The 24439-nt window shown below is 45.1% G+C and overlaps 1 long non-coding RNA gene across 1 annotated transcript; it reads right to left on the bottom strand.

Annotated features, from left to right (window-relative positions):
• Nucleotides 1-8337: 8337 nt before the first annotated feature.
• LOC146812449 (uncharacterized) lies at nt 8338-13439 on the bottom strand. The gene is made up of 2 exons (XR_014965947.1): nt 13331-13439; nt 8338-9188 (listed from the first exon to the last, which is right to left on the bottom strand). It is a non-coding gene; the product is annotated as an uncharacterized LOC146812449 (long non-coding RNA).
• Nucleotides 13440-24439: the final 11000 nt, after the last annotated feature.

Raw genomic sequence — 24439 nt, 5'->3', positions numbered from 1 at the left:
CCTGCCAGCGTCAGTAATTTGCCACAGGTGTCAACTGTGCCAAGAATTTTCTCCAGTATGCAGGCGCTGACATTGTTGCGCCAAAATTGACTTATAGTGTGGCCAGCATTTTGCCCTGGGTATCCCATATGCAAGCATTGTCTCCAGTATGCCAGGGTCCGGATGTTGCCAATGGTGCTTCTATAAGCCAAGAAGCATGCCAGGTCCAACAAAATACTTGCAACCATAACACATTCTCAGTCATGCCCACGTATATTCATTACACTCATTGTCTCACACTCAGTCTGGCTCACTCATAAGCACGCACTTGCACTCCTTCATTTTCACTCAGCCTCTTGTACTCACTCTTAGCCTGACTCACTCATTCACATTCCCTCACTCTTACTTATATTTACTCACACAATCCCTAATCCCACATAGAAACATAAATGTTCACACATATACACTCTCAAATTAACTCTCACCCAGATGCACCACACAACAGACATTTAAAGCCATTTTATTTTCCTTACATTAAATGCCAGTGAAGGTGAATTCCAGACCCTGCTGCTCCACTTTTTACTACACTAATAGTTAATAATAGACTGTTATTCACTATTAGTGTAATAAAAATGAGCAGGAAATAAGCTTGGAGTCAGACGCTGGGATTGCAAGATATCCCTATGCCCTTGGCACTGATTTTGCCACCTCTGTGTCCAGGGGTCGCAAAGGCAGTGCCAGGGGTCGCAAGGGGCAAGCAGGGGTCGCCGTTGCGACCCCTGCTGACCCCTAAATGATGTCAAGGCTTTTAGCCCCCAGGCATATGTCCAGTAGCAGCTGATACCGACCAGGGTTGGTGTGGCGAGTGGGGGGGGGGGGGCTGGTGAACGGAATGAGGGGGAGGAATTAAAAAAAGGACTTACCTTTTAACCGCCGATCGCCGCCTCTTTTTTATTCATCCTCCTCTCTGCACGGCAGGAATCACACAGACACCCAGAATCCCCTGGCCAATGACAGCGCTGCCTTAGCAGCGTTGTGATTAGTCTGAGCACCGTGGAGTTTAGTACATTGTGGGGAATTAGAAGATTTAGATTTAGTAGAATTAGTAGAATAATGGAGGTAATTCACAGAGAACAGATAGGGCTATGATTCATGCACTCTGGGTATAGGAATGATGGGTCAGTCTAAAAGAAATGTATTGGTATCCAAAACTCTAACAATTCTTTAGTAGTTAGACTGTATCTCAACATCTCTGAAAACCCATTGTCATCTCAGGTAGTCAATGACCTTATTAGACAAAGGTGCTTAATTTGCTGTATTAAATAACAGGGTTTTTCTGGACAGAGATCAAAGGCTGTGTAGAAATTATCCCTCGAAGTACCCCATTCACACACATATACATGCAATTTTACTGCTACAACAGCGGGCTAGGATATGTATATGCGTCCTAAGGAAATATCCTAGAAAGCGTTAGCACTGTTCTAGGATATTAAGACGCTTACTTCCCTGATACGGACCACAATTTTGTTTTATCTTAGAGGACTAAAACGAAATCATTGGCACCAGGATGCTCTCTGACAACAGCTGCAAAGGGTTAATCCTGAAAGTATGTGCTTTGCCATGGGACACAGTCAATATGATAGGTAAATGTGGTAGAAGGACTTTTATATGTAAAAGTATAGATCACTTTTAATTAGGGGTGTACAAAAATGTGAAATTAACTAGCCGGTGACTAGCGTGAAAATTGCACAAGAGGGAATACTTCTCATTCAGTGATCAGGCAAAATGCTATCTGTGCAAACAGGTCTTCCTTGTGCAAAATTATGTGAAAGTTTATTTATTTCCCAAAATTTACAGAATGGGAAACCCACAATTTCTTGTGAATTTTTCAGGTGTAAAAATGTTTATCCCAGGCTTACTTTTGATCATTTACTGAGTGGGCATTACTATCTAAATGTAGTTTCTAAAGCTCAATGTAATAACATTTCTGTTTCTTTGATGAGTACTGCACAGGTAAACAAAATCTTCCACCACCTATCATTGAAGGGGAAGATAATTGTATGCCATTGGAACAATCATTAGCATCCCTGGTGATCTCTATGCAAACAATTCTATTGTACAGCCAATGACAAGCCTATGTTGACAGGAGTCTTAGCCCACTGACAATAATGCAAACCCAATAGAATCCAGGTAACTGTAACTTTGTACGTTACTGAGTCGAACGTAAGCACCAGAGCATGTTGTGCGCCTGGTTTAAGGCCTACCAGGGTAACTAAAAGGACACACTTAAAATAAATTACATTGACGCAAATAAAGTGAGAGAGGCGTTTCAAGTGTTTTATCAAAACTTGTATACAGAAGGAAACTGGGTCTGCCCTAGGCAAATTGAAGAGTTCTTGAAAGCAGTGCCTACAAATAAATTATCCATAGAGGAACGAGAAACGCTGGAAGAAGAGTTTTAATGGGATGAGATATTACTTGCAATCTCTAGTCTCCCTCCGGGTAAAGCTGCTGGAGTGGATGCAATCCCCTCAGAATTCTATAATCTTTTTGCCCCCAGCTGAAAGATCAGATCCTGGCACTTTTTAACCATATATTTAACAGAACCACACCACCTAACTCCTGGACGGTGGCTAAAATAGTGTTTTTTTTAAAGAACGATAAACCACCGGCCGAGCTCAGCTCATATAGGCCAATTACGTTAATAAATGGTGACTTAAAAATGTATTCTAAGGTTTTAGCAGTGCGTTTAGCTCAGGTCATCAAAAGAGTGGTAATTCACCAACAGCATGGTTTTATTGCAGGAAGGGACACTACCGATCACATTCGGCGAGTGATATCACTTTTTGAGGCTGCGGAAGTGTCAGGAGACCCTATGGCTCTGATTTTGTTAGGTGCCAAAAAAGCATTTGATAGGGTATCCTGGCAGTTCTTATGGCAGGCAACACACTCAAGGGACTTTGGCCCAGGATTTGTGCAAAGAATTAAGGCCTTGCATTGTAAACCTGCAGCTAAAGTAGGCATTTCGGGAAGTATGACAGGATCAGTGACAATCACTTGTGAAACTCGACAGGGTTGCCCTTGTTCTCCACTCCTGTTCGCTCTCTATATTGATCCTTTTTTAAGGAAAATAGCGTTAAACACTCCTATCCCACCAATAATCATGCATGGCTATGAAACCAAGATATTGGCATATGCAGATGATGTGGCAGTTTTGACGCCTAATCCCGATGCTGCTATTAAGGTAATAGAGACAGAAGCATCTGTTTGGGGGCATCTCTGGTTTCTCGCTAAATAAGGAAAAGATATAGATTGTCATTAATGAAAAGATTGCCTTGGTGCATAAAAGAGTAGTTGAAAAAGCATTATATTTAGGTGTTTATATTTCTTTGAAAGTGGAGTCTATTGTTAATATAAATCGAGAACCTCTGGCCGATAGAACCAAGAAAGGGCTAGCAAGGTTAAATAATTTGCACCTTACAATGATAGGCCGTTGGAATCTGATAAAGATGATTAATTTCCCAAAAATGTTAGACTTTTTTAGAGCAATCCCTTTAGATTTCCCTAGTGAATGTTTTAAAACTTTTGAGGCAGTATTTACCAGATTTGTATGGACCTATTCTAAGCCAAGAAGAGCGCTGAGGTACCTCTTGCTCCCAAAAGATAGAGGAGGGTGGGCTCTCCCAAATCTTAAACTGTATTATTGGGTTTCAGTGTTGCAATATAGCCGCATTTTATTAATGGAACCTCCCCAAGTGGACTCGCCAAATGCTACACCTTCCATATTCGAATTATTGCCAGGGGAAGAGGCTTGGGGGTGTCTGCTAAGGCAAGTGGAATATAGTTATTACAAAAAATTACGGTTCAAGTGCCTTGTGGGCGCGGGGAAGGCTTGGGTCGCAATACGGAAGCTGCTGGATATGGGGAGATTGAATTTTTATACTCCGATCTTGAATAATTCAAACCTACCTGGAATTTTTCATGACGGCTATATGCATGCATGGTACTCTGCAGGTATAGAGAAACTGGGTACTTTCTTTTCCCCGGTTGGCCTTGTCTCGTTTGATGAGCTAAAGTTAAAGTTTGGTATTAGCAAAAAAGAGTTTTTTAAGTACCAGCAAGTAAGGGACTACCTTCAGGGGAAAGTGGGGGGCCCCAGCGGCTTTGATAAGAATGATCTGGTGGATAGGTCAATAGCAGAGAACTCAATCCACATCTGGTCAATTTATCAGATCTTGAACAGTGAAATGAAAGATGATCTTTGTTGGACCTGCGCCCTAGAGGTAACTTGGCTCTGGTAGAAAGGCTTTATTCGGAAACGCACCTTGTGCTTGCATCACACCCAATTCACATCTTGCGCCACAACACTTCAAAAAGGGAATAAAAGAGACACTACACCGATCGATGTTAAAAGTCACCAGAAGTCTTTATCTCTTCTTCGCAAATCGGTTACTCAATTTCACACTCCAAAAAGAAACATTGCATTACATTTCAGGATAAACGTCTCCCTTCATTTCGGGATAAAACATGTTAATACAAATCAGGATTAACTTTTCATCAATTTACAGAATAAACACTTTGTTACATTTCAGGATGAACATTTCCTTACATTTACTTGAACAGTAATGGACCTCGGATGTTAACTCTAGCCCAGCAGATATCTAAACACGCTATGTGGCTTCCACCCGGCGCCTTGACTCTGAAGGGAACACTACTCCTCACAGACTGCGCTCGGAAGAACACTCCCCGTTCCCACAATTCAGGATAACCCTGGATCTAATTAGAGTTCTCCTGACAGCTGGCTTCTCTAGGTACTATGTTTCCTGGTCCTTAGACTGTTATTAACAACCCGCTCTTTACATATAATAAAAATTAGCGGGACAACGGAAGTACTGTAGGCAGTCAATTGGCTACTTCCAGACAGTTTACTGGTAGAATACTTGAACACTGGGGCTAATCCATCCCCGTTACGCTGTACTTCTAGGCGCTCCCTGGGGCTAGAGCTCACCTCGCAACCTCCAACACCAGGCGTGTGCCTGCTATTCAATTAACCCTGGTTACAGGCATGGTTGCGCCCCGATGCCGGTAGATACAACGGCTCTTAATGGGTTCAATGGGCTCCCCCCTCCCAGATCTTGGCAAAGGATTCCCCAGCACCCAGTTCTCTCCCCTTCCCCGCGCTGCGTTACCCAGCTTACTGTCTACCAGTGGTGTCCTCCTCCTGGATAGTTCACGATGCTGTGAGACGCGTTCCCTTGCACTTGGAACGGAGCTTGTGGGGTAACCAACCAGGGAGTCCTCACACGAGTGGGGGGGGAACGAAACAGCTCACACCCTCCGGGCCGCCTCCCACAAGGGGTTCCCCCGGGTGTTCCCTCCCCTTCAGTGACGGAAGCCTCTTTCCTTCGATGACGGAAGCCTCGCCACCTCACTGAGGCTGAATCTTTACCACACTGGAAACTCGACTGGAAGGCACCGTTGTCGGCAGTCTCTCGGCTCCCACTGCCCCTACCCGGAACAGCGCGACCTGCGTGGGCGCGGCCTCCGCCTTCGTCCGACAACAAGGGGGCGGCGCTCCGGCCCCTCTCAGGTGACTAGGGCAGCGGCTTCACTGCCTCACATCCCGCACTTCCTGACTGTTGATTTCCTCAGTCGGACGGACGCGTCGCCCTCTCGCCCGCCACACACCTGGGGCCAATCCCTCACCTCCGGCCTCTCGGCGACAGCGGACTCCTGCCAAAGGACACTAGGTAACCTCTCTACCTTGGGGGAGGGTGGCGGCCAGGGTTCCAAAACAGATCTCGTGGAGGGGAAGGGGGTTGAAGTAAAGGGTGCCGGTTCTCACACCGGAACGGTTGTGGAGGCCAACTGGACTCTGAGGGCTTGGGCACGATCACCTCTCCTCATGGTCAGAGATGGGGGCAAACGCCAGGCCAGTACGGGAATCCCAGGCAACAGCGGAATCGATAGTAGATAGGCCAGGTGATGGCTCTCTCCCAGGTCTAATGGGTCAGGGGTTCAAATTACTTGGAGATCTCCCAAAGGTACGAGGATCTCAAAAGTCACTGGCTGCACTCAGGGACCGGTCAGGAGGTTGAGGGTGATGTCACTGACGAGGGGAGTCGTGCAGATCCAGAGACCTGTCCCTTCCCTGTCCAGCGCAGCCACCTCTCTACTCAAGTGCCTTACTCCTGACTGAACTGCAGCTCAACTCTATCCTAAAATGGCCGCCCTCCTGCCACCTCTATTTATCACCTGGGACCTGACTGGCCAGAGGGGCCCAGCAGGTTCCGGAACCTCTCATGGCAGTCATGGCCCAGGTGCTGAGGTGACAGTTGGAACCACTATTTTGTGAATCTAACCTCCCTCTTCCTGTTTCTTCAGTGAAGCACCTTGCGCCTCTCCCTCAGGTAGTGAGGATGAGGCGCCCAGAGGCTCTACATCAACACCCACAAAAGTTGCCAGGGGACAGAAAAAAATGAGAAGGGAAAGGGAAAAAAAGAATAATATGAGGAGGGAACTGCCAAAGGGCTGACAGGTCTAACAATCTTGATAAACAGTGTGTTAAATGGCAGGATAAGCTGATGAAAATGAATTCGCAAAGGCTCTCAGCTTATCCCAAACTGTGTTAATGTCGGCCAATCTACAAGTGCAGTTTTTTAAAACCTGTTTTATGCTTTATTGTACACCTGCAAGAATTGTAAAGTGGAGCTCGGGGCAAGGAACCAAGTGCCCGCGCTGCTCCACTTTTAGCGCTGACATTGTTCATACGTTTGCAACGTGTCCATCTTTGAATTCTCTCAAGAATTAAATATAACATTGTTTCCTTACTAAAATAGACATTAAAGTCTCATTGAGTCCAAAGGTAATCTTACTAGGGGTTATTGACGAGAAATCAACTCCGGATATAGATTATTTTCTTGTTGTAGCTATGACGATTTTTAGACTTTTAATTGCTACAGCGTGGCTTGATCCACAGCCTCCTCAGTTTCAACACTGGCTTGCCCGTCTATTAGCCATCTCCAATATGGAGAAAGCGATTTATGGCAGAAAAGGGGTTAAAACAAGGAAAAAAGGACAGTTAATATGGGCACCTTTATCTAGATGAGAAAACGGATGGGGTCTGCACAGACACGATGGATTGCCCCGGCTTCTCTTATTTCTGCACTCTACACTTTAAATAACAGTCTGATGTTGACATCTGAGTCTTATCGTGCTTGATATAATGACAACATTTTAGATGAGGTTCATCCCTGAGGGTTTTAGTCCAGGTTCTTAACTGTATTATTACTGTAATGAAGTTGTTGGTATTCGTAAAGACAGGAAGCTTTGTTAATATTTATTTACATCTAGCTCCATCTTTATTATTATTCCACACTTTGCACTTTAAATAATGGTCTGTTGTTTACATCTGTGTCTTATTACTGTTGTTTTTATACTAGTTACTCATTGGTACATTGATGATGATTATGTACGGTTTCGTATTTGATGATATTTCTTCCCTGACCAGGGGGGTGGGGTGGGTGGGTTGGGTTTTGGTTTATTGTAAAAAGGTGGAAAATGCACAATAAAGACTATTTAAAAAACAGACAAGACTACAGGGCATTGGGATAGTGTCTAACACACATCATTGTAAACGAAAAGGAGAGCCAGGGTGTGCTACCAGCTTCACGGCGTTGCTCTGGAGGAGGCATGGCCAGGAAACTGGACATGAATACCAGGCAGGTAACTTCCTTTTATTGCAAGAATGTGGAGGGCCTGGGAAGCAAAACCATGTCTGGGACTAGCCTCTCCCAGCAAATGGCAAAGAGTGAAATTCAGAGGTTAAATTGGAAAACAAGCATTTGCAATGCAATAGGTCTTGCATTTACGAGAGTTTGAGCTATTGACATTGCAAATGACAATGCCTTTTATTTATGCGTTGTTTTTAAAACAAATAAATAAAATGCATTGTCATTTACAATGCCATTAGCTTAAACTCTCACAAATGCGAGGCCTATAAACATTTTTTTAAAGCGTCAGGAGAGACCGTGTCATTTGAGAAAATAGTGCTTGGAGGCTGTAATTAAAGCCTACCGAGTAACAACGCACGTAACAGGGAGTGTCGCCATGGGAGGTTACAAAGTGAGACAAGGCGATACTAAGGAGGGACTACTAAGCCTATTGACCACTAAACAGCCACAGTTTACAGTGGACAATGACATAAGCCAATGAAAAATATGGGCGGAGAGTGGGTGGAGCTTTAAGTCCCTACCTGAATACAGCATGCCTCGCACAGCAGTGCATGCGCTGCCCAGGCTCCACCTAAAGAATCTCCTTGTAAAAGTGGTGGGAAGAAAACAAAATAGGATGCTCAACTTTACAAATCATGGATTTATTTATTTTATTACTATTATGCTTTTGCAATTTCATACTGCACAAATTAGACCCAAAAGAGTATCTTAGTGCCTTACGTAAGTACGGTTGCTACTTCATACAACTAGTTTACAAAATAACAGGTTAATAGGTTTAATTGTTTCACAACAGGTTTACATAGTTCATTTTTTTTAACAGATGTCTCACCCAATAACTTTTTCCTACAGATCCTTCTAGTCCCTACCATGAATATTTACCATGACTGTACTACTAAAACTGGAGAAAAAAATAATTCCTTCCAACATGGCCACCACAGTCATAGATTGAATAGAGAGGGTACCAGGAAATTGGCAGCTTAGTTGTTGTGATGGCAATCAGGACACAATATGGCAACCCCCATGAGAATCACGAAGGAACGATAACGGGGAAACAAGATGTAGGCATCCATTAGCCCTTGGGTACCCTCTGCTCAAAGTGGATTCGGACAGCCCCAAAAGATGGGACTTCTGATGCAGAGAAAGGCTGATGCTTCTGGGTGATATGGTGAGCTCCTGACCTCCACTGCTGCCACCAAGACTGAGGTCAGGCTTCTGATCGGACCGCATGGGGCCAGCTGCGATGCACAAACGTTTGACCCTTGGGAGCTGCTCTACTATGTTTCCCCAGAGCAGTAGTAGGCCGCTCCAGTTGGCATCTATGGAGATCGGCAATAAGCAGGCCGAGGATGGGACCCATGGGCTATAAGGCTGCCAATCCCTGGGGGGTATGTCTGATGGAGTAACTGCTCTCTGGGGGTGTCCACAACAGGCCTTTCATTCCACCGTACCAGGGTCAGACTGGACCAGAAAATAGACCTGGACACCAAAATAAAATTGACCCATATTAGTGAATCAGAAAGGTAGAAAAGTGCAACATGTTTGGAAATTGGGGCAATCTTGAACTTGTAAAGACACACTGTATAAGTGTTATTGCAAGGTAAGGAAGACAGCGTGGATTTGAACTTGTTGCAGGTGATGTTTGTTTTAATATCAGGGTTATCAACAGTAAAAAACCATCCCACCAGCAATAAAACAGGCCCACAAACAGCAACAAAAACGACCCACGCACTGACCTGTCAGACCAGCCCATCAGGCACTGTCTGATTGCCTTATAGGCCAGTCTGGCACTGCACCGGGCATATCCCTGATGAGCTGGAGCCCTTAAAGGCCGGGTTTGCCAGCCCAGAGCTGATCCCGGTGTCTCTGTCATTTTCCCTAGCTCCCTGAGCTTCATTGCAGCAGGTTCTTGAGGCTCCCAGAGATGAAGAAATAGAGGGAGCAGGAATATAGAGACAATGTGATCGGAGAGGAAGAAGAGAGAGAGGAGGGAAGGAGAGAGACTGGATGGATGGAAAGAGAAATTGTGCCAGGAGACGAAGGAAGTGGGCTGATTTGAGCATTTTTACCAGAGCTGGTTTTGGTTCCCCAGTCCATCCCTAAACCTTCCTGTAGGGCAGATCCATACAGAGTGACCACATTCAATGAGTGATGCAATGCTTTCCTTGTATGTTAATTCTTTTTAGCTTTTTCAGCGCTGCGATGATGGGCAAAAGCAGAATTTGGGCCTGTTTTAAAACACCTAAATCAATGAATTCTCATCTCTCTGCCTCTTTGGTGTGTCACATCACTACTCCCTCTTATTTTGAGGTCTCACCCACACAGTGCATGTGCTGTGCTGTGCTGCAAGACGTATTGCTTACAGTTCAGTGGGTTTTTAACCCGCTCACAGCATACCATTATTTGTTTCATTGTCACTCTCATTCGCAATCTTTCAATTGCTTAGCTTCCATAGGCTTCCCTTCCTTCCTTATGTTAGCTTCTTCCTGCAGCATGGACCAAGTACATATGTTCTTCCTTGTCTTTGTTCTTCCTCGTCTTCTTGCAATGCACTTCTTTTTAAATTGTCTAAGCATTTCGATATTACTCTTGGACATGCAAAGTGCTTTCCTACTTTCAACACAAGCATACCGGTTCCTATTTATGTTGCTTTCATCTTATCTGCCGTCCCAGTTGACACTTTAGTAACTTATACCCACAATTGTACAACTCTTCACCACTTTATTCTATGCTACTTCACTCTATGACACTCCATTCTAAGACAATTTAAACACCACTCTAATCTACAACAGTCTACTCTATGCCACGCCACTCTGCTCTGCTCTACCCTACTCCAGTCCATGTCACAGTACTCTACGCCATTTCACTCTATTCTATGCCAATTTTACTCTACCCTACGCCACTCCACTACACACAATGCCACTCTACGGAACTCTACTCAGCTCCACTCCACTCTACACCACTCCACCATACGCCACTCCACTCTACTCCATGCCACTCTACTCCACCCCACTCTATGCCACTTTACTTTACGCCACTCTACTCTATGCCGCTCTACACCACTTCACTCATCGTAACACTCTACACCACTATACGGCATTCTATGCAACTCTACTCTGCACCACTCCACTTTACCCAGTGCTACTCTACGGCATTTTACACCACTCCACTGTATGCCAGTCCTCTATGCCACTCTACTATGCACCACTCTATTGTACGCCATTCTATTCTACTTCATTTTGCACCACTTTACTCTAAGCCATTCCACTCTACTCATTGCAACTCTACCCTACACCACTCCACTCTATGCCACTCTACTTAACAGCACTCCACTATACTCTACCCCACTCCACTTTTCCCTACACCACTTCACTGTGCTCTTTGCCTTTCCACTATATATCACTCTACTCCACGCCACTCAACTTTGCACCACCATATGCCACTCCACTGTATGTCACTCCACACAATGCCACACAATGCCACTTCACTTTATTCCACTCTACTCAACGGCACTTCACTCTATGCCACTCCAACCAATTCCATGTCATTGAACGCCACTCTATGCCACTCTATTCCACGCCACACTACTCCATGACACTCTATGCCACCCCACTCTATGCCACTCCAGTTTATGGCACTCTATTGTGTGCCACTCCACTCTACACCATTCTACTCCACACCAGTCCACTCTACATCACTCTACGCCACTCCACATCATTCTATACCACTCTAATCTCCTCTATGCCACTCTACTCTAAGGCCACTCTACTCCACTCCACACAATGCTACTCTATGCAGCTCTACGACACTCCACTCTATGCCACTCTGCGTCACTCTACAGAACTCCACTCTATCCCATGCTACTCTATGTAACTCAACTCTACACCAATCTATGCCACTTTACTCCACTCCTCCCCACTCTATGGCACTCTGCTGCCCTATATCTATGCCACTCTACTCCACACCAATCTACTATATGCCTCTCTATGCCACTCTGTGTCATTCTACTCCACGCCACTCTACTCCAGTCTACGCCACTCCACTCTACGACACTCAACATTACGCCACTCCACACAGTGCTACTACTCTATGGTGCTCTACGCCACTCCATTCTACCCCACTCCACTCTATTACACTCTACTTTACGACACTCTACTCTATGCCACTATTCTATGCCACTCTGCTCTAGACCGCTTTGTTCCACTCAATGTCACTCTATGCCACTCTACTCTACGTCATTCCACTGTACACAACTCCGCTGTATGCCACTTTACGCTAGTCTACTGTACACCACTCTACACTGCCACTCTACTGTACTCCACTCCACTCTACACTGTGCCGCTCTACTCCACTCTACGCTACTCTACATCACTCCATGCCATTCTGCTCCACTTCACTCTACGCCACTCTACTACACTTTACTCTACGCCACTCTCCTCTATGCCATGCCACTACCTTTTAGACATGCTGAACAGCAGCCATGCTACTGTACAACATGCCTAAAAAACATGGCAAAGCCAATAGCTCTCACATGGGCGAGACCTATTGGCTTTGTTTCTGTTATTTTTTTCTCCAAAGATGGCGCTGAATGCACAAACGCCTGAATTGTTGTGGAGTGTGAGATGCAGGTAGCCACAAACTTGCGAACCTACCTGCTGATTCCACTTTCCCTTTGACTGCACCCCGAGACCCGACACCATTTAGGGTGACTAGATGGATTTACCGGAGAGTCACGGTTTTCAGAGGATTGTCCCAGCGCCCTGGTGCCTTCCCAGGGCTTTAAGTGGGCCGGGTCTGAGCACCAGCAGTTTTTTTAAGGAGGCCTCGAAACAGGTCTCAATCGGGCTCTGTTTTGTGCCCTGACACAGGAGGTCCGTTTTTTTCGAGCGTTATAGGGGAAGGGAAATCCCTTAAAGAGAGTCATTTTCTCTCTGAATTTCTCTTCTCTTTTTGGAACTCAGGGGTAGCAACATTGTCATGGTGTCACCAGGGCTTTATGTGGAAGCTTTTTCAGTATTATATACAAGCCACAGTTGCTGCTTATCTTATGGAACTAACAACCATGGACAAAGCCAATAGTCATGACTTGTTGTAGGTATGATGTTACTTGTTGTATCATATATCTGGATGCAATGACAGAAACAGCAAAATACCAGTAGAGCGGCACAGTATGCTAAGCACAAACTTTTAGCTGACGTGTTTTCAAGTCACACCCTTAATTACATTGGCCACAGACCCCTTGAGAGACCCCCCAGTTTTTCCATCCCACTTAAAGCCCTGTGCCTTCCCTAAGCTTTAGTATGTCCTGGCTTGGCTGTGCTCGTAGCAGATGAAGAAAGAATGGGGGGGGGGGGCAGGGGGGCTCAGGGTGGAGGCCCTGTCACAGCTAATGTTACATAACGCAGTCTTGTAAATACAATATATATACACATACACACACACGAACACATATTTACTAGGCTACGCAAAAACCGGACAGGCCAGATATAAAAATAACACGAAATATTTTAGTCCTACTTTTATGTCTGCCCTGTTCCGGTTTTTGCTTCTCAAAATCTGGTCCCCCTGACCTCTACCGCCCTTGCTTTCCTCGTTCGCTCCTCCGCTTCCTCTTCTCTCACATTGTCTCGGGCCTCCAGGGAGGGCAGACATCTTGCAAGCTCCGGAACACGGCACTGCTCTGGCCTCTGGCTCCTTTCAATGTCTCGCGCTCCGCCCGCCCAATCCCTGCATTACATCTGTACCCCAGCGGTGGATTACAGGCATCCGACGAAGATAAAACGCCTCGCCTTTCCCAGATTACCCAATTCCATGACTTTATCTTGACTGGACCAGTGTTGACTTTGGACCCAGACTGAGTAATGAGTTCCTGGAGCACGTGTGAGCCGGACTCCGCTCGACATTATCAAAGCACGGGCTAATTTTAAACAGAAAGACACCTCATATCAACATGACGAGCAGTATCGCGGCCTCAGCAGTGAGAGGATGCAGCGGAGCTTTCCAAGGTATCGCTGCCAAAGTTACAGAATGTTTTCCTCTGAAGGTTGAAGAAAACACCCCTCTGTAGACCAATCTTCGCATTAAGCCCTTAAAAAAAGAGTTGCAATTTTAATCACATTTTAGAATCATATAGAATGAACAGACATAACAGTAAGAAGGGTCAAAGAAATGTAGGTAATTAGCTAAATAAAAGCGAAAACTAAACTGAAAACCTCAATATGAGACATAAATATATATATATTCACTTAAAAAACCATAGGTTTCACACATGTTATAGTTAGCTGGACATTTCACTCGTAAAATACCCATTGAAATTCCCCCGTTATAGTTAGTGCAGGCAACTATAACTCACGCGACCGCAATCCTCTGCTGATGACGTCAGATATTACATCACTGTATTTAGACACTTGTTTACCCATGTCTTCTTCCATTAATCTTTAGCTATACATATATTACAAATATTTATTTTTCAGAAAGACACATATGTCATCAGTGATGTAATATCTGACGTCATCAGCAGAGGATTGCGGTCGCGTGAGTTATAGTTGCCTGCACTAACTATAACGAGTGAAATGTCCAGCTAACTATAACATGTGTGAAACCTATGGTTTTTTAAGTGAATTTGCAAGGTTTTTTAAATGCTAATTCGTAACTATAACGTGTGTGAAACCTATGGCTTTTTCAGTGAATTTCAAAGGTTTTTTAAATGCTAATTTATGTATGTTTTTTTTATTTTTTTTATGGGATTTTTAGCGTGCGCGCACGGTGCGCGCACCTCGCTTAATTTTCCATTAAAAAAATTGTTTTACGTGTGTTTTTTCAGCGTGCGCGCACAGTGCGCGCACTCCGCGATTTTTCGAAAAAAAAAATAAAATCTTTTTTTTGCCCTTGGGGGTCCTTCTGGGACCCCCTGACAAAGGCTAGGGGGTCAGGAACTGTCCACCCTGCCCCCTTTTCACGTTCTCCACCTTTGTTTTTCACCCCCTCAGACTGCGAGAGACAAAATGGCGGCAGACACTTCCTGGTTTCGACCGATTCGGATGTTTACCGACATCTAACAACCAATCAGAATTGCGCTCGTGCACGGCAGGGTGCGCGCACAGTGCGCGCACGGTGCGCGCGTATAGATATTTATATGCTTTTAAATGCTATTTTCTCAGGAAATACTCAACAGATTTACACGAGACCTTCAAAAGGCACTTCCTTGACCTTATGGCTACCTCTTTGCCAAATTTCACGTAATTCTGTTCAGCCGTTCGGGCTGTACCTTCGACTAAAGGTCCTATGGAAAAATGCATGGGGAAAACGCGTTTTGGGACCCCCCTTTTTCTCGGCCCCCGCTTGACGAATCACCCCGAGACTTTCAGGGTAGGAGCTGAACAGAGCGCCCCATTTGTTTTGAAAATTTCGCGAGAATTCATCATCCGGCACCAAAGTTATTCAAAATAGAATTTTGAGATTTCCTATGGAAACTAGGTTGTAACTATAACTATCTACTGGCGACCGCCAGTAGATAATATATACACACACACACATATGTATTCATTGAAAAAAACAAAGGTTAAGGTTACATTATAGTTAAGGCTGACAGTTGTCGTTTTAACTGATTTTTACAGAGAAATACAGAAAGAAAACAATGTGTTTCCTGCCTGTATTTATTTAAAAAATGAAAAAAGTCGGAAAATTGTGCTTCTTGTGGCTGACTCTCCATGCAGTTTTTTATGATTTCGAGGACAACAGCTGAGCAGATAGACAGCATGGGAAGTTAAAACAAACACTGGCATAGCCAATAGGTCTCACCTTTGGGGCCTTATAAGTGCTTAGACAGAGCTATTGGCTTTGTTAACATTTTTAATGTGTTGTAGAGCATTGTGAATGTTATAATAGAAAAAAGTGCTATAACCATTTTTGTCACCTCATATATAACCTCGAAAACATTATATACAACTGAAGCACCCTAATAAAAAGCAGAATTAACACCAAAAAAGTGTTCGAGTTTTTTTGTTTATGCAATGCTGTCAATGTTTCCATGCCTGTTCTAATGCTTTTTGTTATAGTTTTTATTGTTAGGTGGGGGCAGTTCATCATAGTAACATAACATAACGTGTATTTGTAAAGCACACTTTCACCCGCAAAGGGCCATCTTGGCGCTGAATAACAGGCATCTATTGGTTACCCAACTCAATAGTACTCCTTTTCTCAACCTCAGAAAGGATGAAAAGCTGAGTGAATTTGCCGTGAATTGGACCTGAGACCTTGAGATCGAACCCCTGCATGTCTAGCAGAGTTTTCAACTCAAATGGTACCCTTCCAGTATCAAATGCTGTACCTCGATAAACTTCTAAAGTTTTCCCACTTTGGATATGTGCTGTGCAGTCAGAGTCAGAAAAGTTTGCAGAAATTAAAACATTTCTCCTTGTTAGCCCAACCTCAGAGGCGTTATTTTTTAGGCATAGGCCGATCTACAAAAGTTAGTAGATAGAACTGTGTGTCTAAAGCCATGGATGGGTTTAGGGGAATGTCCATGTACCATCCATAGTGACCCCTTGAGGCAAATCAATTCAGCCCAGATCTAGCCATGGACGTCAGTTAGGGAGCTCCAGGGGTCGCAGCTGCGACCCCTGTCTCGCCCTTTGCTACCTCTAGCACTGCCTTTGTGACCCCTGGCCTCAGATGTGTCAAATTCAGTGCCAGGAACACAGGGGCAGCTGGGCTCTGCTCTCTTTATTGTCTGTTGCTTTTTAATTACACTATTCATGAATAAATAAACTATATTTACTAATATTGTAATAAATATGAAGTACAATAAGATGGAATAAGCCCGTCCATGGCAGATGAGGTAAGCTAAAAATGCTTTAAAAAATGTATGTTGTATGCATGCTTGCGTTAGTGTGTTTATGTGTGAGAGAGTGTATGTGTATGCATTTCTGTGTGTGAGTGAATGTGGAGGTCAAAGGGTGTTTGATGTCACTTCCGCTAGCCCAAGCATTTCGGTGAATTGACGTCCATGGCTTTATCACAACTTTTCCATCACTTTAGGGGTACACAAACAGGTGCAAAACGTTTATTTAAAATTTGTACTTTCCAGCGCAAAACTTTACTTGTACTGAAGAAGAAATCCCAAGTAAACATTTTGTGCTGGTTTAACTTTTGTGACACAAAACCCAGACAGAATGTTAGTAAATCTATCAGGATCATGGGTTTGTATTGCACAACATCTGTTGCCTCAAATGCACTTTGCAGTCAGTGAGTCAGCAAACACCACAATTTTTCACCCTACAGCGTGTTTGTACTACACACCACAGTGATGCTTTCTGCTGCTCGATACCGTGTGCACGCTGGCGTGTGCTTTGCTTTTTCAGTTATGCCTCTTAGTGCACATTCTTCACAGGGGGCACATTGGTGTGAGCTATTTCTGATGCACGTTTTATTGTACACTCTTCATTGGGTGCACCTTTCTACTTCACGTTGGTGTGTGCATGTTGGCCACTGGTGAGTGTGTGTTCTAATGCACAACAGTGTGCACTTTTGACACAGTGTACTTTTGGACCGCACTTCGGTGTGCGTGTTGCACATTGCTGTGTATGTACTCTTGACACGGTGCACCTTGCTACTGCACTTGTGTGTGCATGTTGCAAACTGATGAGTGTGTGTCCTAATGCACAAATCAGTGTGCACTTTGACACAGTGCACCTACCTGTTGCACTTCTGTGTGGGTGTGTTGCACATTGGTGTGTCCGGGTTGTGTTGCACAACAAAGTGTGCACTCTTGACATAGTGCACCTTACTACTGCACATTAGATATGGTTGTGCACTACAGATCACCACGTGTGCTTTTCTACCACACACCATACGTGCGCCTCAGGATTGGAGTGGTGACGTTGAACTGTGAGTGTGGGTGTGAGTTAAAGAAGGGAGAGGTGACTTCTTCTTTTGTGGCGTGGGGGCTGCTGGGGCGGGTCGTTCCAGCCAGTCACGGTCTATCTAACTATCTAGTGCAGTCAACTTCACCATCTACAGCAGCGGACAGGGTGATGGGGCGATATAGAGGTCAAAGGGCAAACACCAGGACTTCTGCAGATGAAAGCACGTCAGAACAACAAACTCAAAACAGCCTCACCCCAAAAGTAAATCTCACACCCCACAATATCCCAGAATGAAAGCCCCGGCATGGCTGTGAGTGTTCAGTGACTGCTAAGAAGGGGCGCTGTAACCAACAACACCCCCACTCCTCCACTACCCCAACCAACTGAACCGATTGCAAAAGGTCTTTTTGCCTAAGCAGCACATGCGCGCTGCGCAGGCGAGACCTAAAACAGGTTGAAATTTTCCTGAAATCCAGTCATATGTTAACATATATATGTATTCAAATGCTGATATACCTATGGTTAGGTGAATTTGTCAGTGACAATTTCAACATTTTGAACAAAAAAAAAAATACTGGAACTCACCACTTATAGTTACCTCAAATAACTATAACACGGGCACCCGCCATTCACAGTTTACTCATCAATAATTTAATTGCAGATGTTGCAGTGATATTATCAATGATGGCATTAAAGATGTAATGAGTGATATAATATGTGGGGTTTTTAGCAGTGCCTGGTGCAGGTGCAAGTGATGTCATCAATGATGTCATCTGAGATGGGTCAATTTATCCACAGAACCTCCTACGCACCACATGGTTCAATACTTGAACGTGCTGGGCAATGGTGGTCACCTGACTCGGTGGTTTGCCGCCTCTCTTCGACAACATACTGCAATTCCATTGGACTCCTTAAGGCGTCACTGGGAGGGAGATCTGGAGCACCCTTTCTCTGACCCAGAATGGACCTCTGCCCTGGAGAGTCCAGCCCAAATGGACTGGGAACACAATTAGGCCCAGGCACCAAAAGAAAATTGGCCCACATTTGTTGATAATGACCTTTCATGAAATGTTGCTTAGTATCGGAGTAATTTTGGGAGAAATCTCAGATAAATTAAGCATTCTAAGCTCGCGGGGTCGGTAGCATTGGCCAAGACTAGACGCACCACTAAACATACCATTATTCCACTACAACTACTCCGCAGGTCTCCTCACCTGAACTTCAGGCCTAAACATTTCGCTACTTTGGGTGCCTGAATGTGTTAGTCACCTATTGGTTCCTTAGTCTGTGCTCCCCCCAAAAATCCCTGAATATATTGTATTATATCAGGCCATGAGTCAGAGAACCATACACATCCACTGTGTCTGGAGGCTTCTATTCAACTTCATGGAACCAGGGGTCTTCCTCTTTTGGTTGTCACTCAGGAGGCTCTTTGCAAGTGATGTGTTTGGGAATTGCATACTACTTCGTACTTGATGTCTTTTGTTTTGTCCGTAGAGACTTGATCTGAATCTGGAAAAGCCGCAGGAATTGACTCAAATGCCTTTCATTCTCTGTATACCCCTTTCTTACTTGCTGTGTGCACCTCTCTTTCTCTCTATTCGTTTTTTCCTCTCTCCTAGTTATTCCTTTTTCTCTCAACCTCTATTTTTTCCCTCTCCTTGGTATCTCTCATTCTACCTATGTGCTTCACTCAGTCTCTCACATTTTCCCTCTCTTTTTTCGTTTCTTTCTCTCTGTCTATGGATCACCCTCTCTCTCTCACTCCTAACTCCCCTTTGGGCTATTTCTTTAGTTATTTGTACATCTCTCAGGTCCTTATTCCTCCTGTCATTTTGTATCTCTCCTTTAAGTTTTCTTTCATTTTTCTGTCTTTAAAACCTTTCCTTTTCCTCCTGTCTTGCTCTCTCCTGTCAGCCTCTTTCACATCCCTCAGCCCCATGAATTTTTTTAATACTAATTTTATATTCTTATTTGTCCTTTTTATTGCTTTGCTGCAGACAGTAACAGAAAGTCCTCATGTGCCAGGAGGCAGCGTTTAAACCAAAGGAGAATCCACAGGTGGAATTTCCTTTACCATTCCATTACTTTGGTGAAGGAAATTTCACTAGTGGATTGTAATCTACATTTAGCTTTACCTCCTGGAATGCCAGCAACCTCTAAAATAAGCCCTAAACTCAGGGAGAGAATTAGGATAGTGCATATGAGCAGTAACCATCCTTCCTTTTTTCTCGAAGACCAGAAAATGTTTGACACCCGCGTCTACTTTCCTCTCTATAATTTCCTTTCTCCATTCACTTTTTTGTAGCTTTATATAGCACACAATCTACTCAAAGATATTGAAGTGCTTTACATGTACACATTCGTTTTTTTAAGGCACTGGGTTAATGGTATGCACAGAATCACAGAATGTAGAGGCAACGCCAAGACACAAACCTGGTTCTCAAGTTCCAAAGGCGGCAGTTCTGGCTATTACCACTTTCCGGACCTGCGCACGCATCCCTCGCCTGTTTTATAATTAAGTATAGGTGGCGCAAAGGCTGAGGGGCACGGGAGGGGGGCTTTACAGCAACACATCACCAGGGGCTAATTTCCCTCCCTTTGTTTAATTAATTTGTCCTCCTTCTGTTGGACCCTTCTCCCCTGTTTGACATCAGTTCCATGCTACCCTTGCATTGCAAATGCTCTCAGGAGTTCCGGGAGGGCACCTCATCCATGGTGCTGGCAACATTGGGCTCACACATAGGGCTACACTGTCTGTTCTACACACCGCGCTGTATGTCCTTGTAGTTCCAGATCACCTCTTCCGGCTGGGGTCCCTTGTACGGTTCCAACGGGCACGCATAGGGTAGACCTTGGCTCTCCCTGGTGCAATATGACACACAGCTCTATGTGGATTATCATAGTCCTTAACACAGTTCCTAGCTGATGAGGTTTGTCATTTGTTATTTATTGTAATATTATTACGTTTTGATCCTCACAGTGTACACATGACATGTGCTTCACAAATGTATTTTTCTCCTGTTTATTTGCGTCTGCTTAACTGGCATGCGTTACAGTCTGATTAATGCGTTAAGACAACTAATCAGTGCTGTAATATAACAGCTGAAGTAATGCATTGTATACAGTCCATTGATAAAAATGCTAATAAACAGATTTAAACAAAAAAAATCAATGATGTCATCTGAGACGTCATCAGTGATGTAAATGATGTCATAGCACATGTCATGAGTGGTGCAATATGTGAGGTCATAAAAAGTGCATGTCAGGAGAGCAAGTTATAGTTAGCTCTGCTAACTATAACTGGTGAATTTCTATGTTTTTTTTGTTAAAAAAGTTAATATTGTCACTGACATATTCACCTTACTATAACGTAACTTCAACGTTTGTTTTTTCAGTGAATATCTAAGTTTAAAAAAAACCAAAACAGATCTTTTTATCATACATATCTATAACATTACTTTAATGGCTAAACCCCGCAGGCAGCCAACCTCACCCTGCGCATGGCCTTTGGCCGTGCACAGCAGGGGGTTGGCAACAGAGCGTGGCCTGCTGCCAGGACCTGTCGCCAATCCAACGGCAGGCAGCCAACTCTCCTGCAGGCAGCCAACCAACATGTTGCATGGCTTTCGACCATGCACAGCAGGGGGTTGGCAACAGAGCCTGGACTCGGTCCCACAGACAGCTAACCCTATGCTGGCATGCCCTTTTGTCGTACTTGGTGTGGAGTTGGCACAACCAGGCCCTGCATCCAACTTCTTGCAGGCAGCCACCCAGAGGCAGCCAACCCACGCTGTCCACAACCTTTTGTCATGTGTGGCAGGAGATGGAGGCAGACTGTCAACTCCACGCTGTGAATGGCCTTTGGAAAAGTGTGGCGTGGGGCTGACCATAGGCAGCCAACTCCACGCTGAGCACGGCCTTTAACAGTACGAAGCAGAGGTTGGCCACAGGGCCCCAGCAGGTTGCCATCCCCATGATCCCCGCAGGCTTTGGAGTTTGCGGTATAGGGTTGGCCCGGGACAAAACATATATATTAAGGGGAGGGGGCATGCAGACCCCCTCCTGAGCCTTAATTGGACCCCATCCCCAAATTCCAATAAAAAGAGAGGAGGGCTGCATGGCTCCCTCCCCAAGCCTTCTTGGGCCCCAAAGATCTCCTTCACGGGGCCAAATTCTGAGGAGAGAGGGCCTGCAGCCCCCTTCTCTGAGCCTTAATAGGCTCATGGAATCCCATTCCCAAGGCCAAATGTAATAGGAAAGGGGAGGGGGCAGCGCAGCCCCCATCCCGAGCCTCATTAGGCCACGGGGACTCAATCCCCCAGGAATGTATGTAATTTTAAAGGGCAGGGGTCATGCGCCCCCCTCCCCAAGTCTTCTAGGACCGAGGACCCCATTTCCTGGGGCCACATACTCTTAAAAATGGGAGGGGCCCACACGGCTCCCTTCTTTAGCCTCATTAGGCCCTGGGGACCCCATTCCTTACGGTCTTATGCAATGTAAAATGAAAGGGTGGTGTCAAACCCCCTCCCTGGGTGTTCTTGGGCCTAGGGACTCCATTCCCCGAGACCAGAGGTGGGTTCCCAGATGGTCACCTGGGGCACTAACATGCCACAAGTTGGGGGCCTGGGGGGTAGCCTCAGAGCCCCAGTGACCCCAACCGGCTCCCCACATGGTGCGGTAGCCAGAACCTCTCCTACTTGGAAGGAGCAGCTATTTATGCTTGTTCCTTCCAGGCAGGAGCAATATGTGTTCTGTTTCCTTGCCCACATCAGTGCGGGCATGGAAACAGAACACAAGTTTGCTCCCAGCCTGTGGAAGCTTCGTTAAATCTCCTGCTGGCTGGGAGCAGACTTACATGCTTGCTCCCATTTCGCAGGAGATTTAAAAATGCTCCTGCCAGATGGGAGCAAACACATGTTTCCCTGCCTTCTCTGGTGTGAGCAGGAAAACTGCTGTGTTCTGTGAATGAGCTCCCTGGGACACAGTCACTGAGCCAGCCCTGGGAGATGGGGTCCCCAGGGCCTTTGAAAACTCAGGGAGGGGGCCCCACTCATTTTAAACTTTAATTTTGCCACTGGGGCCTCCTTAGGCTCGGGAAGAGGGCTGCATGGCCCCTCCCATTCATTTCCAATTAGAGCCGTTGAGGGTGGAGTCCCTGGGGCCTCCCTAGGAGCCCCCTCCCCTTTTATTTTAATTTTGGCTCCGGGAGATGGGATTCCTGGGGCCTAACAAGGCTCAGAGAGAGGGGCCATTCTTTCCCTCCCCTTTATTATTCCATTATTACATAAGTCCCCATGGCCGACATCTGCTCGGGGGAGTGCTGCATGCCACACTCCCCTTCATTAATTTACCCGTTCTGGGGCATGGGGTCTCCGGGGCCTAAAATAGACTCAGGGAGGGTGCCCTAATCATGTCCCCCTTCCCCATATATCTAACCTAAAAAATGGCGACCGTCTGGTTCCCCGTACCCTGCCACTTTATATATATATTTTTGTTTACTTCAGGACAGGGTCCTGAGTGTCCAAGTACTGTAATGGCTGACAGCAACGTTTTTCTCATGTTGATAACAGCTAATCAGAGTGCTCAATCGCCCGGGAGTCTGACTCCGGTGGTAACAAATTGGCCCAAGGATAAAAAATCTCCCTGGGACAATCAGAACTCTCTATTTCTGAATTGGCACAGCTGCAAGACCCTCACAGGAGTCCCTCGGACCGAATTGTCCAGATATTCAAATATTTTTGTACGTTAAGTTTTCAAAAACTATTGAACAAATTTACACGGAATCAGTTTTTGCGGTAGTGCTGCTAAAAGAAGTCTACTGAAAATGTATTGGGAAACTTGCTTTTGGGACACCTCTTTTTTCTCATCCCCCACTTGCCAGATCACCCCAAAACTTTACAGGAAGGACTTCAAGTGAATTTACTTTTTTGGGGGAAAGGTTCATGAAGATTCATCAAATAGCGGCAAAGTTATTCGCAAACCCGCAATGGAAAAACTGACCTAATTATAACAACCCCGTGGTGGTGACTAACTGCCACTAGGTGATATATACACAAACAAAACCAAAGCTCGCGCAGCAATAATCCAGCACTCCGTGGGGCAATTTTTACTCGTCTTTATTTCATTTGTAGTAACGGCATCTACGCGTTTCGGCAGCAGTCTGCTGCCTTGTTCACAATGCAGAACGCCATTTCCCAAAGATTTTTAAAACACTAAATCATGAACAACAACAAATGACAACAACAGAGTTGTACTGGCATATTTGAATTTCGTCATTTCATAATTTCTCTCAGGCGCCATCTTAAAAAGTGTTAAAAACATCACTTTTTACGTGTGTTTTCTCATGTGCTACGCATTCTTTTCCACTGCAAGTGCAGATTATATATAAATCCCCGTTTGAATTTGAGCAACAAAATTTATCATTTACTCAATACTGATATAGTAAATCACACTCCAGGGACTTAAATATGGGCAGTTGCTGTAATGTTCCCCTCCTCAGGACCCACTATGGGGAATGAAATTGTTATGCATGGAGCCCGTTTTAATAACTATACAGCATCCATTGTGGAAAGGTTAGAGGACTTCAAGACCCAGAAAGCATACCTGCAAGGAAATCCCAAGAGGGTGGGGTCAAGTGTTGAAATAGTCCTCCCAGCTGCAGTGACTTTTTGTATATGGCCAGTGATCAAGGGCTTATGAGCCCGAAACTTGTTTGGCAGTGTTACAGACGGAGGGTGTACTTTGCTGTAACTGCTACCCACAATAAAGAAAGGGCATTTCCTAACCTGTGATGGCGTCTCTATAGCAGGGCAACCTGGAGTTTGTTTGTATTAATAGCGGCGCGCCTCGCCGCAGAGACGC

The sequence above is a fragment of the Triturus cristatus genome, chromosome 7, assembly GCF_964204655.1.
Source record: "Triturus cristatus chromosome 7, aTriCri1.1, whole genome shotgun sequence".
NCBI classification, from domain to species: domain Eukaryota; kingdom Metazoa; phylum Chordata; class Amphibia; order Caudata; family Salamandridae; genus Triturus; species Triturus cristatus.
This window is presented reverse-complemented; position numbering and strand designations above follow the sequence as displayed.